Raw genomic sequence first — 6,667 nt, 5'->3', positions numbered from 1 at the left:
CTGGACGTTAATTATGAAATGTAATCCCCTGTGAATAAGCAATTTCTTTGGCTTTTTGTTTCATATCCAGGAAGGACTATCCTCAAACTGAATTGTCAGATATTACTAAGTTTCAGATTGATCCATTAAGCTTTTTTTCTGAGTATAAGCCAATGAACCTGCTAACCCCCTCTTCAATTTCTCATTGTAACATTGGAATGTGATTGAGGACATATATAGACATGAGATGGCATTTTCAAGACTGGCAGGTGATAAAACATGATATATCCAGAGACTGCTTTCTTCATAGTTTCCACCTTGGCACAATCAGCATGCAAATTAAACTTATTGTATACTTCCTGAAGACTAGTTGCTAAGCAAAAGCAAGGTAGTTTTCAAATTGTGGAGCTATGGAATCTCATTGGAGGAGAATCAAACATCTTTTACTACTTAACACAGCAGTCCTTCTAATTCCAAGGCTTTTTTGTTGTTTAGTCGTTAAGTCATGTCCGACTCTTTGTGACCCCATGGACCAGAGCACGCCAAGCCCTCCTGTCTTCCACTGCCTCCCGGAGTTGGGTCAAATTCATGCTGGTCACTTCAATGACACTCTCCAACCATCTCGTCCTCTGTCGTCCCCTTCTCCTCTTGCTTTCACACTTTCCCAACATCAGGGTCTTTTCTGGGGAGTCTTCTGTTCTCATGAGATGGCCAAAATATTGGAGCCTCAGCTTCAGGATCTGTCCTTCCATTGAGCACTCAGGGTTGATGTCCTCCAAAATGGATAGGTTTGTTCTCTTTGCAGTCCAGGGGACTCTCAAGAGTCTCCTCCAGCACCACAAGGCTACCCTCTCAATTATGTCTTCTCCCATGCTTAATACAGGTCCTCAGCTCTGAAATATTTGTTTGTGCTCTAAGGCTAACAGCAGCTTTACAAAATGCTTGAGTCAAGGTCATCCTAGGTCTTCCCAATTCTTGCCAAGAGCTCACGCCATTCTATGTTTACAGCAGGCAGGTAGCTGTCTAGAAAATTACTACAGACTGTTAATTTAAATAAGGTGGTTGGTATTTTGTGGATCAGGCGCAGCATAGAGAATTAAACACATGTATAAATAAGCCCGAAGGAGCCTGGGTTTACAGGTATTTTGCAAGCCACAGTTACTCCTATATTAGCAGCACCAGACGGAAATCAGTCTTCATTACTCAGCTTCATGAAGCCCAGGTGTGGAAATGAGGCATGTTATCAGGGCAATCTGAGTGGCCTAAAGCAAGGAACTGATGGAAAAAAATATAGAAATATAGCATACTTGGGTTTGGGATTTTGTTGTTGTTGCTGTCTTTACATGAAATGTTGTTCTACTGCCAGGGGAGTTAAAACAAATCAGGAACTTCTAGGGGAAAGTCGTGTTTTCACGAAATGCTTGCATTGCCAAGGCTAGAGAACTACACAGACAGGAAGACATGCCTTCTTTCAGAAGAGACCTGTTGTCTATCTAGGCCAGTGGTTGTCAACCTTAGGTTTCCCCAGTGGTTCTGTCCAGTACAGCTAATAGTGAAGGCATCTGGGAGTTTTAGTCCAAGAACATCTGGGAACCCAAGGTTGGGAATCACTACTGGAGGCAACTACTGAGTACTTTGACTGGCTAAAGCTCATAATCATTTCCCAATGATTTGTTAAAGCTCTTAAATGCTACCTTTTAAAAACTACAACTCCCATCTGTCAGGGTAAAGTGGCTCCATACTGGCTGGGGAGTTCTGAGAATTTTAATCCAAAAAAATGTAAAATTTGAAGTCCTATCATTCGCTGCCTATTTTCCCTAAGAGATAACAGGGACTGTTAAATGGGGGCCTTCTACAAGCAGATTAAAATAAAATTTGAATAAAGGAAGCCAATGTGACATAGGAAGTCAATTGCAGAATTGGGATTGGGGAGATCAAAGTTTGTCCCCACCTGGCTATGAAACTTACTGGGTGATTGTGAGCCCATTCTCTCTCCTTAACCATGGTTGTTATTATTTATTTCTTATTCTTACTTATAGAGCTGCAGGATAAGCTCAGTGGTTTAGATACCTGGCTGCAGAGATAGAGGCTGGGAGTTCAAATCCTCCACTGTACCTCTTTGATGATCCATAGGTTCTCTTACAGCTCTGCAGTTCCAAGATTATGATTATTGTTGTGTTTTTTCTCTCTTCTGTCTGAGAATATGGGAAATGACGTCTTGCACACACAAATTAAAACATACCAATCTAGAGGAGCAAAAATACTTCACTTAAATGGTAAAAACACAGATAAAATAAAATAAACAATATTCAAAGGCACACCAAAAGAGTTCTGCTTAATGTTACCTCCTGAATCCTTGTGAGGACATAGCATTTCACAGGAATTTAAAAAGAGAGTTCCAGTTGTTGCAAAGACAAAATGCAGAGTAACAGAACCATGTAGGCTGTCTCAAGTTCTCTGGAGGAAAGGAATGGCAGAAATGTAACTTGTAAATCATTGTGTAAATAAAGGGAACAATAAATTCCGCCATTGAGCGGTGACTTCTCCCCACTAAGGGTCTGAGGCGCAACAGGCTGTCTGCCCTGTGTGACCCAGTGCTGCCTTCCCCAAACTGGCATCCTTTAGATATGTTGGACAACAATTCCCATCATCTCCAGCCAGCCTTGCTTCTGGTTGCAATAACTGAAGTGAAGGGGTTTACAATCCAAAACATCTAAAGGGATCCAGATGGTAGGAAATGGTACTTTGTGTGCATTGTATTATTATGAGTTTCCCATTTGTTAAGGAAGCAGGAAGTTGTTGCGAAATCCCTCAGCATTTTTGTTCAAATCACGTTGTTAAATAAAGACCCCAGGAAAGGGTCCCATACCTTTAGAAATTGTAGGGTAGAAAAATACTATGAAGTGCAGAGAGGATGACTGCTGGGCATCCAAATCGCATTCACATTCACTCTGAAAAGAAGATACCCTGAATTAAAATAGCAGCATTCCTAGGATTGCAGCCTGGCTTCAAACGTCATCCCATGTCTCCAGTCTTGTTTTAACCTGAAGAAACAGTTTATATAAGCAGATTTCCTGAGTCAGAGTTCTTCCTATGGTAAGTTTGCAATTAATGAAAAGTTGCCCAATGTCAGCTGGTAGGATTGAGGAAGAGCTGAGGCAGATATTTCAGTCATTGCTTTGGAGAAAGGATTAATACTCTGTCCGCATTGGGAAATCCTTTCAACTCCCTTTCCATTGGAGAATGCTGTCCTAGGCATGCTTACCTGAGTAAATTCCAATTACAGTGGACCCTTGACTTACAGACGGCTTGACTTACAGACTTTTTGAGTTACAGACTTCTCTGGCCGCAAAATTTAGGTTTGACTTGCAGACTGAGATTTGACTTACAGACCAGAAAAAAACCAAAATGGAACAAAAACAGACTGTTACGGGATTAATCGGTTTTCAATGCACTGTAGGTCAATGGAGACTTGACTTACAGACTTTTTGACTTGAGAACCGCCTTCCAATATGGATTAAGTTCTCAAGTCGAGACCCCACTGTACATTCGTTGAACTTCCTTCAGAATAAACAGGTGTAACATCTGGCTGCCAGTTGGCCTGGACAGCGGCTCTCTTTGCTTTCTAAAAAGAAGAGAATCTCTTTATATGAGATATCAATACTTTTAATGCACAAGATATAGTAGAGTCCCTCTCTGGTTCATCCTAGTAAAAACAAGGGTTAAAAAGAATGGGCACAATGGCATACTGAAACTCTTCCTCACTGAGTCACAGTAGGATGATACTCTGGAACCTAGAGCATCATCCGTAACAGAGATCCGTAGGACCATATAGTACTGCCTCATTTTCAGCAGGTGGAGTGGCAAGAGGAGGAAGGGGTTGTTAGGAAAAGCAGGTGGATGCAGTTGTTTCTTGTTTCTTGTCACATCTGAGGATATTGTAGTGATGAACTATGGAGAAATTACTGTGGGAGTGAAACTAGTAAAACCGCTCCTTAAATATTTCACTTACCTTGAAAGGATCACTATAAGTCAGTTCTGACTTGACGGCACAGAACACATACGTATGTGCATATTGTCTGGGTAGCAGCAGCATAAATCTAGTCCCATTTTACAGGCACAAAAAGTGAGAGAGGAATTTGATTGAGGGTCAAGTTTCCACACTGTCTCTTTAGCCTCAGGTCTTCCGTCCAAACACAAATAGACAATGTGCAATCCTATAACATGAATGCATGTGATGGTTACTGTGTGTGTGTGTGTATATATATATATATATATGTATGTATATAAGGCACATATTTTATTTTGATAAAGAGAATGAGGGAATAGCTTGGGCTTGTCTCCACCACACCTTTATTATGCATTAATTTCCATTAATTCATAATAATGAAATCCGTATGTTTAACTTTGTGCAACATTTGTATTGGAGGAATTAATATAGCTTTTGAATTTTCCTATGTGGCCCCTGAACTTATGCATCTTTCTTTGGAGGGAAGCCCTACTGAGTTGAATTGATCTTTTTACTCTGAAATTACTACACAGAATTACGCCTCTGAACTCAATGAAAAGTGGGAATATTATATTGAAAGTTAAAAATAACAGTTTCACACTTGTCGAAAAACAGCCATAAAAGTTGCTTTGTGTTTGCGTGAGAAGCGGTTAAATTATTAACAAAGGGTTTCTCCCCTATGTGGTGTCACTTTGTGAATGGTAGTGACCACAAGATGGTATCCTGTCAACCAGCCATTCTCAACCTTTTTTGGCTACAGCCCTCCTAGGTTCCAGACTCCGCCGGTTAAACAAGAATACCCTAGACCAGTGATGGTGAACATTTTTTAAGCCTGAGTGCCCAAACTGCAACACAAAATCAACTTATTTATTTCAAAGTGCCAATACTGCAATTAAAACCTGAATGCTGAGGTTTTAGTTTAGAAAAAACAACTGCTCCTGCACTGCAAGGGTTAAATGCTTGTTTCCCCTCCCATGGGCAGGATTAACAAATAAATACTTACTGGTGGGGCAAATCTGCCTTCCAGTGGGAGGGAGTTCCAAAGGCTGGGAGAGTGTTTGAAACACAGCTGCATCTTTGATGGTGCAGGGATGGTGTTAAAATACTCGTATGTGTTTCAAACACTTAGGTTGTTTTCTTAACGGACTCCTTATAATGTCTTTTTCATGGCAAGGGCAAGAAAAAGAGACAAAAAAGCATCAAAGGCTTCATTGTGTGACTGTGCTCATACTTATTGATTTATTACTTTCATTTCCCCCATATCTCGGCTTAGGAAAGTTCCTCTTGGTTCAAATGCTGGAAGATAACTTTTTGGAGCACCAGCCTAAAATCCTGTCAGAAGGCCAATGTGGGGAGATTTAACTATCAGAGGTATTGGTCACAGCCAGGGGATATATTAATAGGCCACAAATTTAAAAAAAAAATCATGCAAAAGGCAAGCTTTTGTGGGTGAATCACATGATCAGAGGGATTATTGACATCATCAGGACTCAGCCAATCCTGACGGTGCTGGTGCTGCTGCCTTGGGAACCCAATCCCTTTTCTCCTGGGCCTTGGTGACCTCACAGACCACCCACCTCTCTGCTGGCAGATAAAAGGGGCTTGCTGGGCAGGGCAGGAGGCCAGAAGGGAGGCCAGAGGGCAGTCCTGCAGAGAGAGCCAGGGCAGCTGCTGCAGGGGACCCAGCCTTTCTGCCCAAGGCCACTTCTGAACTTGCTGAGAGGGCTTGCGAGTTAACAGCTTGAGGCTGGTGGAGATCCGTGGCTTGAAGCTGGCTGATGTTGGCGATGGACCAGGGGGGAAGTCGGTGGACGTTGGAAGACAGAAGCTGGTGAAATCTCCCTGCGAAATGGCGGAGGCCGCAAGGCGGAGGCTGGCAGAGGTTGGCGGACGAAGCCGGGGGACGTTAGCCTCCTAAAACCAGCTGGTGGAAGCTTGGTAGATATCGGTGGATGGAAGCCCAGGTGTGTGTGTGAATGGCTGGTGGAGTGAAGGTGTGTGTGTGTCGGGGGGTGGCTGGTGTGTGTATGTGTGTGTGAATGGGCTGGCTGGCGTTCCATGGGGATGTCGCCGGGGCATGTGTGTGACCCAAGCATTTGGGATCTGGCGGAGGCTGGCTTCAGAAGTGGAGTGGAAGATATGAACGGGTGGATATTCCTGGTGGAAGCCAATGCAAGTTGGCAGGCGGAACTTCGGGATGAAGTTGCCAGAACATTGGTCGGTGGATACGCTTGGGTTGAAGCCGGTTGACGGCAGTGGATGAGCTCTCCCCTTAGTTGTTGTTTTTTTTTTCTCTCTCTCTCGTAGGGCCTGAAGTGTCCTCTTCCCCAGGGGGATGCGAGGGACCAGAAGGCAGGCGTCCTGCTGGGGCTGAACCAGGTTGTTGTCTCCGCTGAGGATACCCATTTAGCCTCTTTTCCAAAGCCAATAAAAGAATTTTCCGGAATGGTTTTGAAGTGCTGTCTTGTTTGTCAGGGGCTGTCAGGGGATTATCTACTCCATCCCCTCATTATATCTGGAGCCCAATGCCTTGTGGGCCCTGTTTTATTTGGTTCTCACAAAGGCTCACGCCCTTTTTCCTTCATGCTGTCACCAGGTATTCTCCTAATACCAATTATGTTATACACGTGTGCTGCCAACACTGAGGGTTATTGAACTTAGGAATCAGAGGTTTAATTA

General features: G+C 43.2%; 1 long non-coding RNA gene across 1 annotated transcript; it reads left to right on the top strand.

The window, feature by feature from the left end:
- Nucleotides 1-5,566: 5,566 nt before the first annotated feature.
- On the top strand, nucleotides 5,567-6,434 carry LOC140706999 (uncharacterized). The gene is made up of 2 exons (XR_012086999.2): nucleotides 5,567-5,952; nucleotides 6,296-6,434. It is a non-coding gene; the product is annotated as an uncharacterized LOC140706999 (long non-coding RNA).
- The last annotated feature ends 233 nt before the right edge of the window (nucleotides 6,435-6,667 follow it).

This window comes from Pogona vitticeps, chromosome 4 (assembly GCF_051106095.1).
Source record: "Pogona vitticeps strain Pit_001003342236 chromosome 4, PviZW2.1, whole genome shotgun sequence".
Classification (NCBI taxonomy): domain Eukaryota; kingdom Metazoa; phylum Chordata; class Lepidosauria; order Squamata; family Agamidae; genus Pogona; species Pogona vitticeps.
This window is presented reverse-complemented; position numbering and strand designations above follow the sequence as displayed.